This window comes from Lissotriton vulgaris, chromosome 3_1, assembly GCF_964263255.1.
Source record: "Lissotriton vulgaris chromosome 3_1, aLisVul1.2, whole genome shotgun sequence".
In the NCBI taxonomy this organism is placed as follows: domain Eukaryota; kingdom Metazoa; phylum Chordata; class Amphibia; order Caudata; family Salamandridae; genus Lissotriton; species Lissotriton vulgaris.
Genome location: NC_141689.1, coordinates 322124327 through 322144494, shown reverse-complemented (window position 1 = coordinate 322144494; position 20168 = coordinate 322124327). Strand labels below are relative to the sequence as shown.

The window sequence follows — 20168 nt, the reverse complement described above, 5'->3', positions numbered from 1 at the left end:
GGTCTGCCTCAAATGCGTTCAGTGTCACACTATATTTATGGGCCTCCCGTTGGACACTTGTTTTGCTCACTGCAATGTTCCATGACATGAAGCAGCGGGGATGCTCTCTCTGCTAGAACAGAGTGATTCAACCACCCCTGTGAAGCAAGCAACATCATGATTAAAACCACGAAAGAGGGCTCCCACTGCTCTTCCAGTGGATAGATCACCCCCTTCACCGTAAATTCACTGCTATGTATTAGGTAGCTTTAGTGTCACCAACCAGTTTTATCATGTGCCGTAGCACCGCGTCCCACAGAATCCTAACTGTGGCTGCCATTTGCTACCACCCTGAAGCTGGTGGGGTGGGGAGTGTTTTCACTGCTTCTGTTTGGATCCTTGGGACCATTGCAATGCCACAGTCAAGAGGTGGGTGTGGAGGAGACAGATACACATTCAGAAATTGCAAACCAAAAAGAATATCGAAATGAATAGCGTAGGTGATAAGTCTGCAGAAAAAGTATTATTCCTTACACCCAAAATGCTGTATTTTGCCGGGGCACTTTCAGTGTGATTCAATTTCATTGTAAAAAAGAGCATGTGAGTCAGAGCAGCTGGTATGTAACAGATCTGTCGGGGTGGAAAACAAATGACACTCACCTCTGCACGGCACCATCTATCCTCCATCACCCCTCTGCTTCTCTTCCCGACTCCTAGAAGCAGAAAGCTCCCCTAAGCCAATTACGACGCTGCTGTCACCAGCATGACTGCAGCATCATGATTGGTCGGAGCAGCCTGGTTCGGCGCTCAGACAGGGAGTGAGAGCCTGTGCATTTTCTCCACCCTGGCTGTGCAATGCAGTCAGGTGTAGAACATGCTAAGTGAGCCTGACTGTTTGGCCGGCCAGCCAAACCCTCATGCGCACTTAAGTGCACATATTTCCTCCTCCACTTGCTCTAACAGCCCAGCCCCAGGCCACCCTAACTTTGCCCGCACTGAAAAAAAAATATCATTTTATTTTTCCTTCTTTGTACTGCTGTAAAGCAGTGGGGCTACGCTCCTCCGCCTTAGTGGAGGAGCCGCCGCTGGTGTGAGTGTTCAAAAGTTCTTTTAAAAGGAACAGGTGCAAGAAGGACTAGGCGGTACAGGGCTCTGTACACAGAGTTGAGTATCCGCATCTCGAGCCAGGGTGCATTAAATACAGAAGAATGAATAAAAGCATTTTAACAAATTGAAACATTATGGAAACCTCTGGCCTATTCACAAAGCTATTTACTTGTGTAAGTTTCACTCGCACTTAGTCTTTTGTTATGTATTGGAAGGAGTTTTCAAATTCATAAATTAATTTTGCACTCGTAAAGTCACTCAGACATCTACTTATTGGCTGGCAGCGGCCATATCAGGCTGAAATGCCTAGAGGTAATTAACAAAGCAGGAGAAAATCCCTTTCCAGGGTGGGAAAGGGACAGAACACTGCCAAAATGGAATAACAAGGAAGATAGTTCTCCTGATTGTGTACTGTTGTGTGTAGCACAGTGCAGCGATCTGAACCAAAATACCTCTGTAGAGATCATTGATAAGAGACATTGTGTGGTTGCTTGGAAGTTATAAGCGTTGTATGTCAGTCGAGCATAGGTGAAATAGAATGTGCACTCTGTAGTATGAGAAGGGTACTCCTAGCAGAGAATTGCAACTGCTAAAGCCACTTCAGTTTCCTTAGAACGTTTAATTCTTGCTTTAACTAGTTCTGTGATCCCGTTAATGTGCGTGTAAAGGCAGTACGAGTTATCCCTATCATCGAGCATGAATTTCCAGTCTGTCTTGTTCTCGTCCTGTATGTGGCCTGTGGTTCTCCAACTGCAGAATTCAGAAAGACTTAAGTCCTCCAAATCCGCTGTCATGGCTTGTTGGTGATACACAGGCACTCATGCGAATCTAAAGAAATTTGGGGTGTGTAATATCTATCACCTGACAACACAGAGATATTATATGGGGTCAAGGACAACAAGTTTTCATGTTTTTTTCTTCATAATGGACATGTAGGGCAAACACTTTGCAGCACAAACCTTTTCACTGCTGATTTAAATTATTAACTTATGGATCTTTGAAAGTAAATGCTTAGCATCAAACCGTAAGATTGTAACTTCATGCATAAGCTGTTCAGACTTGAATGCAAAACTTTTAGGGTAAGGGTGACTGCCTTAAGGAAATGCTCTCAGGAAATGCTGTGAACTCAGTTTGCATTACTAACAGTGGTTCCAGTATAAAAACATTGACACGTGTTTACAAAGTTTAACAATTCTAGGATACTTATAATGCTCCCAGAATGCTCTCTGGTTATATGCTAATATGCACACAAGTCGAAAAGCTAGAATCTTTTTATTGTCTTTTACAATAAAATGTGCAAAAAAAAGATAACTTGAATACAATGTTTTACTAAAAAGTTGTGTAATTTTGGATACAATTTCTTTAAGGCATCATTTGATAAAACATATTTGATGCATGCCAGTATTTAAAAAACGTATATTACTATTTGAGAATCAGCAAAAAGTCAATATGGACAACATCATGGGCAACATGAAAATAAATTACTAGACCAATTCCTAAAGAAACTCACAAAGTTTCAAAAATGTACATGCCGGTATACATCCTTGTATGAGTGCAGTGTTTACAGAAGTAAACCATACTCCTAGAAAAATTGTGAATTCCCCTTTCGAATGAGCAAACCTACATGAACACATTTGCTAATGTGAAAATGTGCTGGGCGTTTGCAAACTCACTTTCCCTGTATGCTCCTTTTTTCCCACCCTGGAAAATGGTTTACTTCTGCCCTTGTCGGTAATACATTTCCAACATTTTCCAGTGTGGAAAAGTTTGAAAGGAAGTGGTGAATACCCTTAAAAATGTAAATTTGTAGATGTGAACAGACTTACAGGGAATTCCAGTCCTGGAATGACAACTTCCTATCTACTTCCAGCACCTGTGAATAGATTTGTGAAAATGTGGCAACATAAGAGCATTGTTAGAATCAATCAATCATAGCATTTGTAGAACGTACTACTTACCCGTGAGGGTCTCAAGTCGCTGGGGGGTGGGAGGGGTGCCGCTACTGCTACTGCTATAATAGGAGCACTGGCAATATCAGAGAAGCTATTTTCAAGGTTGCCTTACCATAAGAATGCTGTCAAAATGTCTCACCTCACTGCATGGCACCAAAATGGATACGTGGATTTTTTTACAGGACAAGTATATTTAGGAAGCATCCAGCCACAAGTCGCTACTTTATAAAATTGCACACACCCGCTAAAAACCACTGGTGCACTTAGCACTATGGAAAGTTTGGTTACATCCTCTTAACAAGTGAAAAAGACAAAACACATCCACTCATTAACTTATATCTGGAGCCTAAGAATAAAGCAACTTCTAGATGTTTGCCAACGCGTCTTCTACATTTCTGGACTTTGTTTGGTTGCCAATAATTGTTGGGACCTGTGTATATCCCACAGGAGGAGGATAGAGCGACCTCATAGTTTTTCAGAAATATTGCTACATTTATCATACGAATACAACATTAATAATACAGAATGCTATTGAAATGATGATGTTTCTCAGGTGCGACTCTGTAGGTACAATTTAAAACAAAATGCTGTGCCTGCCATTGCAGGACTCGGGAATCTGTCCCAGTTTCCTGCAAAAGTTCAAATAAACAGGATGTGAGGAGGCAGGATAGGGACATCCTGACTGACTCCCAGGTACTTGTGGGGGTGGTAGGAGGCGTCCAAGGGACCCCCGAGTACCTAGATGTCTTTTTTGTGCCTTGGGTACTGCAATACTCCAGTGGGACCTAGTGTGGCCCTCTCTTGAAGTACAATGGTACTCTCTCGGGACCCAATGCTGCCCTTCTATGAGGTACCATGGTACTCTGGGGGAGCAGCAGCCGAAGCTCCTTCCATATAGAACCAAGCAAGCTTCCCAGAGGAAGCTTGCATGGTAGCGCAATAACAAGGGGGTGAAGCCTGAGCACCACGTACTGCAGGGGTATCATAGTACACAAAACATGTAAGAAGCCAGGCCCTGTGGCTAACCCCTCACTGCTGTTCATGAATGAAGGGAGAGTTGGTGGCATCAGTGATGAACCCATAGTCACATAGGGCATAGTTACTTAGTGTATATGTGGGTCCCAAGATGAAAATAGCTTGGAGGGAAGTGTGATTGTGCATGTAGAACGTTATGTGGTACTCGGCCTACAAATCACCAAATGTTGGGTTGTATTACCCCATGTTAAAACAATGTAAAGGCTGGTCACAGGTGTAGCGTGTTTAATTACTTCAAGACCATGGTGTCACAATGATTGAATGGTCATTAATGAGATGATGTAGCCTTACGGCAAAAGCGATCGACCTTGAAGCTGGGAAACCGTGTTCGAGTCTCGGCAAAGACTCTCAACATCCTGTGATTCTTGGCAAATTACTTAATCTCCCCATGCCTAACAAAAATGAATGTGTTCATCTGTAACAAAACTGGTGCTCGTGTAAAGCGTTCTGATACCCGCTGTCTCGAGTCTAGTTTGCGCTATATAAAACTCTAAAATTTCATGAATTATGTAATATGTGAGGTCATAAGCAATTCATGGCGGGGTATACATTACAGTTAGCTTAGTAAACTTCAATGGGTGAACTTCAGTGATTTTTCGTTTTTAAACCTTAGTTTTCATCTTATCTTGACACTTAACCATAACATCACTTTAATCTTTGTTTATTTCAGTAAACTTCTAGTTTTTTTATGTAAGCTATGCTGTTGTTACCATACCTAACTAGAACACAGTATTAACCTTTGTTTTTTTCAGTGTATATATATATATATATATATATATATATATATATGTATGGTTATGTGAGTGTGTGTTTGTGTACATGTATATATAAACTTTTGCGCGGTTGAGCCTAACTGTGCTGTCAAGTATATGTTACTATTTATGGGGAGTTTAGTTTGAAGGCATATTCATTCATCCTCTGTATAATGGCTGATGCAGAATACCGAAAGGAGAAAAGATTTGAGCTACTTGAGACATCAATTCCACATCTTAGGATTGTGTATGGAAAATTGGTATGGGGTGTTACCATGAATTGATTTAAACTTGCTGTGAACCTGATGTTTAGAAAGCATACCAAAACCAAATAGAGATTTAATAAAGTAATATTTAGATAATGAATGTATCATACATGCGAAATTACTACTGAAACAGAACATAGTTCATTCAGTTTTATAACATTGCCTTTTTCTTAAAATGAGGCAATTTATAGATGTATATAAATGTTGTGTGCATGTTTTATAGTCCAAACATAATAGAACAGCCTTCATCAGGAAAATGTTGCACTGTTTTTAATATTACATTTCAAGCATGGACCTATCTCTCTTAATAGGCATGATTTTCTTCAGGCAAGTAACAATAAGCTTTAGCCCATTCAGCTCTGTATAGAGATCCTGTAAAATAATTCATACTTGGACACATCTAGCATGTCTTGTCTTGCCATTAGTTAATTGTGACCTCTTGAAGATTTAGCATTCCCCTTCACTGAATATATTTTACTGGGTGGACCTAATCAATGTCTGATATGAAAAAGTCTCTCTCTGCTATGAGCCAAAATATATTGCCAATATGCCCTTAAATGGATTTGAATCAGTTGATGACAATGATGAGACCTGTAAGCCCCCTTTTATATGTGAACACGTCTTTTTCCATGGTTTATATAAAAAATGTTTTGCTTTACTCAGCACCAGTTTTCTCTTAGCCTCCTTTTGTGCTATTACGTATATATTATATTTAATATAATTTATTTTTTGTTTGGAGATGTCTCATCATGGCTTTCTTACCGTGGTTGGGGAGGCATAGCAAATGTTTTACAATATGTTAAGAGAAGGTGAATTAAAGCACATTTCTATTTGTACAAATGTTGATAGAAGCGATGCAGACAATGTAAATGGCCATATTTACACATTGAGATAGATATACAGACCACATGGAGTATTCAAGATATATTAGCAGCATGTCATAGCATATCATTACAGATATTTAAATTTACGACAACCAAACTAAGAAGTGATTTGAGAATACACTTCAGATCTCCAGTTCACTTGTCCCTTCAATACAAAACAGCAACACATCACATATTCTTGTACATAGAACAGGAAATATATGTTAGGCTCACACACTGATAGAATGTGCACTGCTACCCCTATTAATAACATCTGTGTAGTTTGCACTGTGGTTTGTTACGGAAATGGAGGCACATAGTGTGATGGCCGGGATACAGCTGAAGTAAAGTGCGGTGCTAAAAAATAGTACCTGGAAACGCAGGTGCACATATAAGAGAAGCGGTCAAGGAGCAGCTAACATAGTGGTGCTATGTGCCCAATCAGAAACCCGAGCAAAGATACAAATAAATCATTATTGAAGGGTTAAATAAACAAGGAAAGAAGATAAAATCCATTTATATTGTAAGGGTCCATGTATTACATATATCGGAAGCTAATCAACAAATAAATGGTTAATTTAGTGGTATTTAATTTGCAGATTACTAAATAATTAAATAAGTTAATGCAGTGATCCCTGAGGACAGTACAGAGACAAACAATGACACATAAGGACTCTGATACCTGTAAAAGAACCAGCCCTATGTATTTACAGAAATGCACTGTGTTCGACCTGCGTATAAGTTTATATTAACTTGAAGATGAAACCCATCATTGTAATCAAAAATATTTAGCAGAGGAGAAAATGGAAAAAATATTGTCTTTTACAAGTGCAAAGAGTATATTTTTAAATATACTTGCAAAAACATAGTGATGGATAAAAGGTAGTTAATTGAGTGTACTGTCCCATACTACTTACTCCCTGACCAATATACTTCTGAGGGCTTTCTGGTTGTCTATCTTTTCAGGTATCCAGCGCCGGCCTGGAAAGTCACAAGGGGCGTAGTGGCCACTTGCGACATCCCAACAAAATAGCACACCAGTGACGGATTACCAAATAGGCAAAGTAGGCCCCGGCCTATGGGCACCACTCCTTTTAGGGGCACCGCTATGACGAATCAAATAATATTGATTTGATCTTAAAAAGAAAATTACAATCAACTTGTCTTAAATATTGTTTCCAAAAGAGAGAAAAAAATTAATCAATTAAAAAAAACTCTGGGGCAGATTCACATAACTAATCTAAGACAAAATCCTAAACTTATTACGTTTGGTATTCACAGAATACATTTAGTAGTAGTAAAGTTAGAATTTTGTGCTCATAATTACATGGCACCTCATGTGTGATTGCCAATTCTTTGCCCTTGTCCTGCACTGCCTCCCACAGATGTGCCCAGAAAAAGAGGCAACTTCAAAGCTCAACCATGACAACACTTTCAAAAGTAAATCAAAAAGATATCAAAAGATGCCTCATAAAAATTGAAAGTACAGTAAAAATTACCTAGATATTTAATCTCACTAAACACAGTGGAGCACCATGAAAGAATTATTGAGACCCAAAGTGAGAACATAGGAGGAGTACGAAGGGCACAATATTCAATGCATGAAGAAGAAAAAAGAAAGACAATATTGCAGGAGGTGTTCCAAAGGAAAGAAGAGAAATAGAATATTCAAATTCGCTGGAAAGTAAAATGCAGTATTCAAAATGTGCTGGCAAGTACCACAGAGGTCAAATAAGCATGTGTCAACAAGACCCCTAGGTTCATGATCCCTCTCGACAGTTCAAGTCTGTTAGCTGGGTGTGTTCCGGACCTTGCGGGTCTGTGTACCGGACCTTGCGGGTCCTGAATCGGGATCAAATCCTTCCTCCCCCTCTTGGTTTGTCTTAAGTTAGGATTTTGTCTGAAGTTAAACTTAAGTTAAACTTTAGTTTGTCTTAAGTTTTGGTCTTAAGACAAAATCCTAATTTAAGACAAAATCCTACCTTTACTACTACTAAATGCTTTCTGTGAATACCAAAAGTAGTAAGTTTAGGATTTTGTCTCAGATTAGTTCTGTGAATCGGCACCGAAATCTTTACATTAAAGACTTTATAGAGAAAATACTGAATTCATGTAACAGTTGTGTGCACGTGTCGGCCAACAGCCGTTGTGAGCACTACTGTAGTGCTGCGCACCTCTGTTGGCCGACGCTGCCCTGCCCACCTAAAAGAACTCCCGCACCGCGGCGGAATTTGCGCCGCGGCTAAGGAGTTAACAACATAAACCTGAGACATCAGAATCACATAACCGTTTGTCGCCTAAAAGCTCATCTTCTGGCAGCTGTCAGTTTGTCCAAACATCCGGTGCATTGGTTATTAGGAGACAATTTGCGTGGGGGACCCCAAAATGTTGACTGTCTAGGTGCGCCCAGAGGGTTTAATGAGGCACTGTAGCACACTATGTACATACGTTGTGAAGAGATGCCAGTGATTGGCCATTGCTTGTTTACATATTAACTGGGAGGGAGGGATGGACTGCAGTACAGAAGATGTCATGCAGAGTGCAACTTTAGAGCTTCAGAACGTGAACACCTTAAATAAAGTGAGCCTGAGTCAGCAGGGGAGGTCCCAAGACCTGCAAGTGCCCAGGGCTGAAGCCCTTAGTGCCGCTAAACCCATCCGCACTCACCCAGGCTGAATTCCCAGATAATCTGAACCTCCAAGGGTGCATTGATATAAAAGTCTTCTGCAGCCCTAGATGGTTCACCACTGGTAGTATAGTATATGTGTGGGATCACTTGCAATTACAACATAGCTTTGTGATGGGCTCTGTACATATTATCTATTCATAGGTTCTTACACCTGTTCCTAGATGGAGATTACTAGTGAAAGATAGAAATGGCCGTATGTACCTTCATATTGATTTGCATGTCCCTACATTGATGCATAATGGTCCAAGAAGGTTTTGACTGTCCCAGATATTTGAATGAATGACCAGCCGGTGATCAGCAGGTCTGAACCTTGGGACCAATTCTGATTGTAAGAGGGGCCAGTCAGAATGGCAGAAACGGTAAGATGATTTAGCAAATTTGACTGACCGAGCTCTGTGTCTCAGACATAATGGTTTAGTGACAGAAATAAAATAGTAGGGTTATATTTGTGCATTAATTGAAATCACGCCGAAACGGATGGGAAATTGAATAGCATTACCCCAGAAAATCATGAGACCATATGGTGTATTCTCACAATACTTGAATCATTCTCTGATGAGATGTAAAGTTTTTGGAGGAGCATGGGCAGCAATAACATATTTGTGGTGTCTATCAGAGCTATTTACACTGCTGTCTACAAAGCCCGGTGAATGTCTCTCGGAGCATAAGATGTTTAACGGAAAGAAAAGAGATGTTATGTTATTAATGTACAAACCAGCACCTCCGGTGTGTTGTATCCAGTTTTAGAGGCCACACGCAAAAGGATAAGAATATGCTGGAGATGGTGCTAAGACGAAAAGTACAAAGATGGTGAAGATCTAAACAAGCAATAGGCAATGGACATGCATGACTTGCGGGGAATAAAAATGACTTGTAATTAACCGAGAGGTATTACTAAAACAGAGAAAGTGAGGATTTGTAGCAGAAGGTTAGAGGCTGATCTCAAAAATGCCATTAAGAAGTTCTTTACAGAACCAGTGGGAAAGTCAGGGAACTGTCTGCGAGCAGGAATCATGGGGGTAAGATGAGGACCAGGCGTCTGACAAACACATGGGAGTAATCATAGTGTGAGAGAAACATAGCCGGTGCTCCAGCGGCCAGGTAAGCAGGCAGCCTAGATGAGTCTGTCAGTCACTGCTGGCCCTGTGCCTTGTGCAGTTTGAGTTCTTCCTGTTATTTTGCACCAGGAAGCATTACTGTTGAAAAAACAGGTCAATTGGTGTGGCAGGCGAGGAGACAACAACGCACAAAGAACGAGAAGCAGATGTGGTGCAGGTCAAAACAACCTCAATGTAAAAGCAAACCACATCAGATGGATGCTAATGTCACGCAGACAAGAAAAACCTGTAATGCTGCTGACACGCACCGGTCTATGAATCCAGCCTTGCCCCCTATTTATTTATTTTCAATTTAGGTAATTGCATTTCCTGCCTCGTTAACAAAGTCCCAGAGAGTTTTGAGGGCATGTTCTTTTGAGATGTGTTGTTGAGTAGGAGTCTCATTGTGCTGCTACTGCCAGAAGCAAGAAGAGTACTGTATAACAGGCACGTGCTGGATCCACTTGCATCTCCCTATACGCTGGGAGCTACTTCAGAGACTTAGGCATTGTGATTCACTTGTACTGTCAGGAACATCTACCATGTTTATCGTGCCCCAAGAAGTTTAGATTGATGGATCCGCCAAAGGCCTTTTCGTTTCAAATCTTATTTACACTGGTGACATAATGGTTCAACAATCCACTGATAAGGGCCAACTGGCTCTAGCAAATGCTTACCACAATAAGCTAGGCTTTGATCGTAATATTTCAACATAAGCATATTAGACCTATGGTATCAGCCATAACGGATCCCAACACACCAATAAGGCTTATAGCTTGTCACCATAAACAACTCAGGCCTCCTGTTTGGAGTGTAAACTTTTCTACAAGACATAGTCACTGAATTAGAAAGATATAAAAAATTGCACTTGGCTAAGAAAAATACTCTCTCTCCTAACCGCAAACCTCTAAATCGGTGGGTAAATCTTTTATATCCATGTTTTGGCACGTGGGGTAACCAACAACAAAACTATAGCTTACTACGGTAATCTGTGAGGTTTCATTTAACAAGATATCTATCTGTAGGCTTTTATATATAACAATAACAAGGCCTGGGTAAAATTTAAATGACACCAGTGTAATTCATGTCATTTTGGGAATTTCGCATTCCGGTTGTTATGTGAAATTCCCGAAATTACACCATCACTTCACTTTGCTTATGTTCCATTTGTGGTATATATTTACAGTCAAACATGCCCTACACAGTAAAAATTTACCATGAAAACAGAGGAACAACTGAATGCAAACTGTTGTTGGTTGTGGCAGTTTTGTTTAAATGCTTTCCTGCACCAAAAAGTGAAACGGGACCAGTTTTAGGCTAAAATATAGCACAATATGATAGATTTCCCTTTCACATAATTTCACGTAACTTTGCCGTCATTACACAAATGCAAATTATGTGAATTTTTCATACACCTAGTAATACAAATCTACATCGAAATGCTTATTAACTTTAGCATATGCTTTTCACAGTAATTGCTCCAGGCCTTCTGCTTTTATTATAGCATTTCATAATAAAGAGATCATGTCAATAGCCATGATCATTGACTTACCACCATAACCGACTCAATCCTGCAGTATCAAGCATAAGCTATACCGCAAGCCAAAAAAGTGCAATACAAGCAGTCCTTTTAGTGGAAGAACACAAACCCCCAGATTCATCATTGTCATGTTTTGCGAGTCCTTAATAGCGATTTTTAAGGAATCGCGTTTAAAGACTTGCAAAACGGGATTCATGTAGAAATCGCAATATTTATTGCGATTTCTACAGCTTCCTTATTTGCAATTCGCTAATTGCTAATCGCAAATAAGGAATGACTCCCCATTCATTCCTTATTTGCGATTAGCAAATAGCTATTCGCAAATAAGGAAGCGATTTCAAGGGTGCCAGGGTGTCCAAAGGACGCCCTGTAGCACCCCTGAAATGGTAATGTACACTGGTGTTGCGCACACACATGTCCAAAGGACATGTGTGTGTGTAACATACAACTTAGAAAAATGCACTAAAGTGCATTTTTCTAAGTTTTCGCTATTTACCACGTAGTTAGACTTTGCGGTAAATAGCGGCCCCAGATTGCGAATTCGCAATTTAAAAATGGTTCATGAATTGCATTTAAGGAATCTCAAATTGAGATTCCTTAAATGCAATTAGTCGCAATTTAGCGATTTCTAGAATTGCGATTTTTGCATTTGGGATGATAAATCCCAAATGCAAAAATAGCGCTCGCAAAGGGCCAGATTCTCAGAATCTGGCCCTTTGCAAGCCGATTTCGGCTTGATGAATCTGGCTGAAAGTCTGCTGATCATATCCTGTTCTGAGGGGAAACAACATGTGGGTGGAGAATAAGCCCCTCTCTCAGTAGTACTGTGAAAGCTCTTTTTTGCTGATCACACAAGGTCAGAGGACAGTTGCACTGTCAAGCCAAACCTAAAAATCCATGTAGATTAGTGTAGCTCTGGGCATTCCATACTGGTCTCAAACACAAAACTGCACTTTGAATTCTAAAGTGCTGCGACTGCAATACATTCCGCATGACTACCCTCCTCCCATCTGCACTTCTGTAAGAGAAAAACAGACGCTGTAAATTATCTAGTTATCCAAGACAAATGAACAGCATGACAGTGTCATGCGTACGCCCCTGAAAGTTCAAGCTCAGACAGCCACACTGCTGGTGGCTTAGGCAGCTGGATATTTAAATAAAATAAACAAAGCTGTGTGGAGAGGAGCAACTACTTTCTGTGGACCCACAGAACTTCTGACCAATTAATATGTGCTACTAGCTACCAACAAGTGGGTGCAGACCCTCTCAGTAGTATTCCTGAAAGTTTTTTTTTTTTTTTTTTATGTTGGCCACTTAAGTCTAGAGTCAGCTACACTGTCGATCCAGATCAAAAAATGGTCTTGTTGCTGGGTTATGGTGGCACCAAATGGAGAGGTTAGTTTGTCTGGAGCTCTGATTTGGGGGCAGACCAGGCAGGGTTTGGAGGGGAGGCAAACATGGTGTTAGCAGATTTCCTATCCATAACACGATAGTGTTAGGGGAGTCATGAGAAGTTACACAGTGACAGTAAGGGTGGCCTAAGCAGAAGCTCCCCTCTGCATCAGTACCCAGACCACAGGCACTGTAGACTACTAAGACTCCATGAACTTCTTCAGAAGAGGGGAAAATGTGCATTCCACCCTTGGGGGCAAATGTAGTAATCCAAAGGAATACCAATCTCCATGGGGCGCATCCTCTCAGATGAGTAGAAGGTCCACATAACTTATGTAGAAGTGCAGGGAGCATGCACCATGGGGGGTTCATCTATTGGTGTACCTATGTTACCAGGGCTTTATGGGCATGCTACCCCTATACACAAATGCACATACCTTGCAGCAGAGAAGGATGTGGCCTAACGGCTAGAGAGGTTGATCTAGAAGCTGGAGACTCAGGTTCGATTCTTGGCAGGGACGCTCAACATCCTGGGATTCTGGGTAAATCACTTAATCTCCTTGTTTCTAACAAAAATGAATGTGTGCTTGTGTAACGTAACTGGTGCTCATCTAAAGCATCAAGAAATCAAAGGGGGAGTGAAGAGGGAAGAGGTAGAATCGTACTCCTCTTGATATTGTTATTCAACACAAGGATTCTACCGCCTTTATCTAGATATATTTGTGCATTTGAATGTGCTAATCATAATTAAGTGGTAAACAAATGACAATGGTGTGAAAAAATCAAGCACCCCCTTTTGTTTTTGTAAGGGCAATATTTTAGAAATTGTGAAATACCCATCACACACTGAAACCTGATTCAGTGTCATGCTTCATCATTGGGGAGTTCCCACCCCTCTATGGGACGGGGAGTGCTACGACCTAAGTAGATGCGGGAGCACTTTGAATCGTGATTGGTGATTATGTGTAGTGCATGGGATCGTGACAAATATGTGCAGTAGTTAAAAATTCCCTGGCTAGTGGAAAAAATAATTTTATTGCCTTACATAGCTGAGAATATAAAAAATGGGGTGGTGTAGATGGTGTACTATAATGAGTCACTTTCTACAGGGTCAACATGTTTCAGAAGCCATCCCCCTGGCTTTCTTCCTCAGGACCAAAAAGAACGTTCCCTATGTCACCTCAATAGACGATATACTAATATTTTTGTACATATGCCTGCTGGTCAAAAGTACTATTCTGTGTACACCTTATTTACGCAATCCAAAGGTATATACCAGTAGTGTATTGATTGTAAAATGATCTGTGTGTTAACGTCATTGCCCCATGAGCTGGCACGAGAGGTAAAAAGGCGCATATGTACAGACAATGCTGGAAGGAGCGTATTTACCCAGAATACCTTCTCTTGGCTCGCCGGAGCATGTTTACAATCAATATACTACTGGTATATACCTTTCGATCGCCTAACTAAGGCGTACAGAGTACAGTACTTTTGACCAGCAGGCAAATGTACAAAAATATTAGCATATCGCCTATTGAGGTGACATAGGGATCTTTCTTTTTGGTCCTGAGGAAGAAATCCAGGGGGATGCCTTCTGAAACATGTCGACCCTGTAGAAAGTGACTCATTATAGTACACCATCCACACCTCCCCATTTTTACTATTCTCAGCTAGGGATGGCAATAAAAAAATTTTTGCCACTAGCGAGGGAATTTTTAACTACTGCACATATTTTTCACGATCCCACGCACTGCACATAATCACAATCACAATTCAAAGTGCTTCCACGTCTACGTAGGTTGTAGCACGCCCCGTCCCGTAGAGGGGCGGAAAGACCCCAATGATGAAGCATGACACTGAATCAGGTTTCAGTGTGTGAGGGGTATTTTACAATTTCTAAAATATTACCCTTCCAAAAACAAAAGGAGGTGCTTGATTTTTTCACACCGATGTCATTTGTTTAGCACTAAATTATAATTAGCACATTCAAATGCCCGCATATCTATAGATAAAGGCAGTAGAATCCTTGTGTTGAATAAGCTCATCTAAAGCACTCTGATACCTTTGGATCTCTGGGGTTCTCCATGCTCCATGGCTGCAGTAACCCCGGCATGGCTGCCTGGTTGAAGTCACAAGGGCTGCCTCCTAAATGAGGATGACGTATGCTCATTGCTCCTGATAGGGTGGAACTGGAGGCGGGACTTGGGTGGAGGCGGCCTACTGTCAAATTCAAATATAGCATAATGTATATTGCTAATATCCAACTTATTACTTTGAGCATTCATTTGGATATGCATACCAAATACAAGTAGGATTGATACATTTAAGTGTATAAAAAAAATAGGGGTTTTGCATAGTGTGTTCATTTAGTCACCCCATTGTCAGCATCCCACTGTAATCATGTGCACTTTCGTCGGAGACATGGAGTAATTGCACCAATCTTACTAACTTTAAGGAACTTTGCTAGTTAATTTGTGCATCTTCGGGGAGGAGGGGGGACGTATGTGGTCAAAAAAAGGGTTTCATGGAGGAGACTGACCTCTCTGGCGGTCATGCGAAAACCCTTGCTTTCTGCTCGTGTTTGCAGTGCCAACCGGATGATTGTGGAGGAACGTCAGAGACTTTTTTCTCATTTCTAATCTTATCTGTGTTCGTTTTGCCGGGTTTGTGGCCTTGTATGTTTTTTCAGGCCTTATTCTTCTTAAACTATTAGTCGCGAAAAAGTCTCTATTTTTCAAGTGCTCGACGGCTCTAAAGCGCTGCATTGTATGATGAGACGGCATTATCCAGCAATAAATTCCGCGTGAGCTCTTCAAGCGTAGACCCGTACCCCGAGAAATGTTTGTTTTCTTTAGACACACTTGGCCTTTCAGAGGTATCCGTGGCAGAACGGCGAGGGATGTCACCCTCGCTGAGACGGAGAGTCACGGCGCCCTGGTGATAACGCGGCCTTCGCTTCACCGAGCAGCCCGTCGCTGTCCCAGTTTGCACAAGGCTTGTGTACGCAATTTATTAGCGACGCCAAAAAAAAACAGCTGTGCCAGGTTAGACGCAGGTTCATCTCCGGTCCCTCTGCTCCTCCCACTGTCTGCAAAAAAATTAGATTTAATGAAAAATCGCAGTGCACACATCCAGTGAGGTCACTGGGGGGAGTAATAGGCCTAGTATTGAAATACGTGCATGTCAGGGGTGCCTTGAATGTTTAGTACGCAAGCAGTGTTTTTGCAAAATTCCAGTATATTGGCGTTCAGAGGCAGCGAAGCTACTCCGAGTTCGCCCATCAAAATCAATTTACTTTTATGCTGAAACGGTCATGGACTAGGGCTTTTAGGCGCCAGGGGCCATGTTTTGCAAGATGTAACACAGCATATCAGCCCACCTTGCGATGCAAGGTTATTGCGCCTGCTCCTCTCACAGAGGCGTGCACCCCCCTGAAAGAAATGAGATAACCCGCTTTCCTGCTTCCAGGCAAAAGGACACACTTTAGAAGTGCCACAGCGGAATCACATGTCTCAGAAATATGTAACCTGCTCGGGTGGTTCGGTGTGATGACGCATTCAGGCAGGAACCTGCGTTCGCCTGCATGGTCAACATATTCAAAACCCTGGGGGCTTTCAGGATTTCATTCTTCAAAGGTCGATGACAGCAGAGGAGTACAGTTGGGTTGGGTAACAATAAACAATAAATAAATGTTGCTGTCAGTGCCATGAATCCCCTGCTGGGGTGAATGTGTCTTTACAAATATACATGCGAGACCATGTCAAGTTTGGAGTTTGCACATTAACGCCCACAATGAAGTGATCCCTGGAGAAACAGCACACTAGAACAGTCAGTTGGCCCTTTACAGTTTAGGCTTGAGCTTTTGGGGAACCTGAAGAGTCCAGTGACATAGGTTTACGTACGCAAATGTGTTTCTGTGGTGCAGTCCTAGCTGGAAAGCATGGGAGTGTTGTAAAACATTCCCCTTGGACTCTGAGATCTGCTCGGGCGTATACTTTCTAGAAAAGAGGTGGTCACTGACACTGAATCCTGCTGGAATAGTGAGACATATGAGAGAGAGGGTAGGGGAAGAGGTCTCACTACATTAACAGGGCTCTTGTGCTCTTGAGCAGATCAATATATGCTCAGAAAGAAGAGCTTCTGGTAAGCAAGCCATTCCAGAGCGTACTGCCCTCATTAACCTCATGCGCGCTAGCGGAATTCCGCTCCTGCTCTGAGATTTTTCAAATCGCACTTTGCGTGACGACCTGGGCTCGTCATCAGCGTGCGAGTGGGCTACGCCATTACGAGCCCAGCTTGTCATCAGCCTCGAAGGGGTTAAAGATTCTACAGCTTCCTATCGAGGGCAGTTGTAAAGCATCAGGCCAGGGAAGGCTTTTATTTGCTGGGGTAGTAATCTGATGGTATGAGGGAAGATACACTTGTGGGCAGCGTAGGAGAGGGCTCCATGGTCTTCACTGTGGCGTAGAGTTTAGCAGATTCTGATTTTTAATATAGGCTTCTACCTACAAGAAACCTTATCGTGTGTATTATGCTGTGCTTTCAATGCCAAGAGCTACCAAGAACCGTGGGCCCATCACTACCTTCTTGATGTCTTTTGCGTGCCTATGGCCTTAGTAGAGCTTAAGGGCGGTCCAAGCTTGAGGGAGGAAGGGATGGAAGATGCAGATGTGAGAGGAGTGGTTCTCTGTTCTGGAAAGCCTCTTGGTCTGGCAGACTCCGAGGAAGCCCTAAGAGGGAGAAGTGAGGGCCCACCTCATTCTGGGATAAGATTCGTGATAGTGCTGCAGAGGTGACTGGAGTGTATCACTTATAATCCCAGCGTGACCTCTCAGAAAGAGCGGAGAAGACAGGCTGCCATTAAAAGGAGCTCACTGATTGCTGGCTAACATCAAAAATAAACAGCTTATTATACTAAGCTGGTAAAGGGGTAAATATATATTATGGGTGAGAAAAGAGCCTCAGACCCCAAAGAGAATACTAAAGTCCTAATCATATTATGCAGCACAAAGAATGTAAAGTATTCACAAATACTGTCACTGATACCGTAAATGATACCCAGATTTTATCTGACAACTCAAAATGGCCTACTCACTCTTAGGTTAAGTGAGCATAAAATTCTCAACACTAAGAAAGGCAAGTAACAGATTTGATGCAACATTAGATTAACAACATGGTGCCTGGCTTTTAAAAAGCGTTTTCCCCGACACTGATATTACCCATGCCGTGACCGAAAGAAGGGCAGGATTTATTGTGCCTGGATTGGATGCTACAATTTGGTAGAGAAGAGAGAAAGCTGAAAAGTACAAAGTGGGACAAATTAAAAGACCTGACCCAAAGTAAAAAGGTGGGAAGGAAGCCTCTCATTATTACCTCCAAAACACAGTAGAAGCTAGCCCCCAGCAGATGAAAGGGAAACGGACTAATGTGGGAAAAATGAATTAAGATTGCAGTGGTACTAACTTTTTGACCCAGTCAGGGATGGGAGAGGAACATATTAAAAGTATTATAGCAACAGAAAATGTAAAAGGTAGTAAAAATGCAAATTCAAACGCCAGAGTTAAACCAAAGCGAAAAAATAAAGCAAGCTCGGCAGTGCATAAGATGGCTTAACAACCAAGAAAGGTGCAGTACTGCTGAGGTATGGAATGTAAAAGAAAAGCTGTTCATATGTGAACTTTAATTGCAGATTTCAGCCAAATCCTGCTGAATTGTAGTATAGTTCAAAATGTGGAACTGCAAATTTAGAGGATTTAAGTGAGCTTGTAGATGTTGAAGGAATACCCCGCTGAGATTTTAGAAAAGAAAGAGTCATTGAGCCTCAAGGACAGTAAGGTTCAGTATGTAAAGTTCTGGAAGAAATCGCCATAAGCAGGGAAAAACACGAAAATGTAACAGCTTTAGAGAGGAATTGAAAATACATATGGTTGATAAAGTTAAAAAATCATTTCTGATACATTTACTGTGAAATAGGGAAAAAGTGATTTGAGGAGTAGCCATATGGGAAGGTAACACATACAGATGGCATTAATAGGGATGCCGACATCCATGGCTTTTTGGATGAGTTTGGGTAATCTAATAACACTTCACAATTGTAAAAGACAAATGTAAACCGTTTTAGGTGGTGAATACATTAAGATATAAAGTACAATGATCATCTTGCAAATATGTGGTCTACAAGGAGTAGTTTAAAAAAAAAAGTTGAAGGCCATTTACTGACTAACAAGAACATAGATGAACTATCCTGTGTTTAATACCTTTTAAACTGTATATAAAGATTAAACTGATAGAAAACAAGACCCTGAAAATGTACTCATTTCAAATCAAAACAAGACCCTGAAAATGTACTCATTCCAAATCAAACGTTTCTTGGTGGAATAGGGGAACTTGCACAGAAATTCACTTAATTGGTGAGCTCAAAATTACAGACTGTCCTATGATAAAGAATATATGTGTAAATATGGCCATTGTTTTTGACAAAGCATCAGAAGGGGCAGCTATGAAGACACCATACACCAGCAAAACTAAAGAGAATTGATAACCAGCTTACACACTTCACACCACCAAAACTAAAGAGAATTGAAGACCAGTTTAGACACTTTACACCAGCAAAACTAAGGAGAATGTATAATCTGCTTAAATGCTATATACCAGCAAACCTAAAGAGAGTTGATAACCAGCTTAGACAGTTAACACCTGCAAAACTAAAGAGAATTGATAACCAGCTTAGACACTATACACCAACAAATCTAAAGAGAATTGATAACCAGCTTATACACAATACACCAGCAAAACTAAAGAGAATTGATAACCAGCTTACACACTTCACACCACCAAAACTAAAGAGAATTGAAGACCAGTTTAGACACTTTACACCAGCAAAACTAAGGAGAATGTATAATCTGCTTAAATGCTATATACCAGCAAACCTAAAGAGAGTTGATAACCAGCTTAGACAGTCAACACCTGCAAAACTAAAGAGAATTGATAACCAGCTTAGACACTATACACCAACAAATCTAAAGAGAATTGAAGACCAGCTTGGACACTTTACACCAGCAAAACTAAAGATAATTTATAATCTGCTTAGAAGCTATATACCAGCAAACCTAAAGAGAGTTGATAACCAGTTTAGACAGTTAACACCAGCAAAACTAAATAGAGTTGATAACAAGTTTAAGACTTCACGCCACAAAACTAAAGAGAATTCACCTTGCTACTCCAAAACTACGATTGACTGATTTATTTAAGTTATTATAGAGCGCAACTATCACTCCCAAAGGAGCATCCTGGCGCTATGCGAAAAGGAGCAAAGAGTGTCAGGTAGACATGTGCTGTATGTCAATTTATACAAGTGAAGAACAACATATATGTCAGTGGACCCAAAGATCCAAGTCTGCAAGGCTTTCCTGAATTGGGTTTCTGATTCTATCAGCCTTAACTGTGTAGGCATGATGATCTATGCTCTGCTTCTCAGCACTGCCAAGGATTTTCCT

The 20168-nt window shown here is 41.1% G+C and overlaps 1 protein-coding gene and 1 long non-coding RNA gene across 5 annotated transcripts in view; both read left to right on the top strand.

Annotated features, from left to right (window-relative positions):
* The window catches only part of PRLR (prolactin receptor), a 570112-nt gene that overhangs the window by 42827 nt on the left and 507117 nt on the right, over positions 1-20168 (top strand). The gene's annotated exons all lie outside the window — the stretch shown is intronic.
* LOC147726397 (uncharacterized) lies at positions 15710-19237 on the top strand. The gene is made up of 3 exons (XR_015309433.1): positions 15710-16431; positions 16489-16555; positions 17083-19237. It is a non-coding gene; the product is annotated as an uncharacterized LOC147726397 (long non-coding RNA).